The following is a 306-nucleotide window of genomic DNA, read 5'->3' as shown; positions in this document are numbered from 1 at the left end:
GCTTGCTGCTGGAGTGTTTGAGGATACACCAAGAAAAAGATGTGCTGCAAACAAAACGCACTGGTGCGAGAGCAGCGGGCTTAGCACACCGGGTTGTGGGCTTGCTTGGCATTTGTACAAACCTCACCGGCTGAACGCTGCTTTTTGCCAAATTATTTGCAACTTCCAATGACGCGAAATCAGACCAGGACCGGGTCAGTCATTTCAGGCATAAATAAGGAAAGCGGTGTTAAACGCATTCAGGCTTCCACTGCAAGACGTGAACACCGGCTGGCTGGGCCGGCCCGCCCCGCGTTGCGCCGTTCC

The sequence above is a fragment of the Apaloderma vittatum genome, unplaced genomic scaffold, assembly GCF_000703405.1.
Source record: "Apaloderma vittatum isolate BGI_N311 unplaced genomic scaffold, ASM70340v1 scaffold36450, whole genome shotgun sequence".
NCBI lineage: Eukaryota > Metazoa > Chordata > Aves > Trogoniformes > Trogonidae > Apaloderma > Apaloderma vittatum.
The sequence above is the reverse complement of the archived record's forward strand: the minus strand, read 5'-3'. Positions refer to the sequence as shown.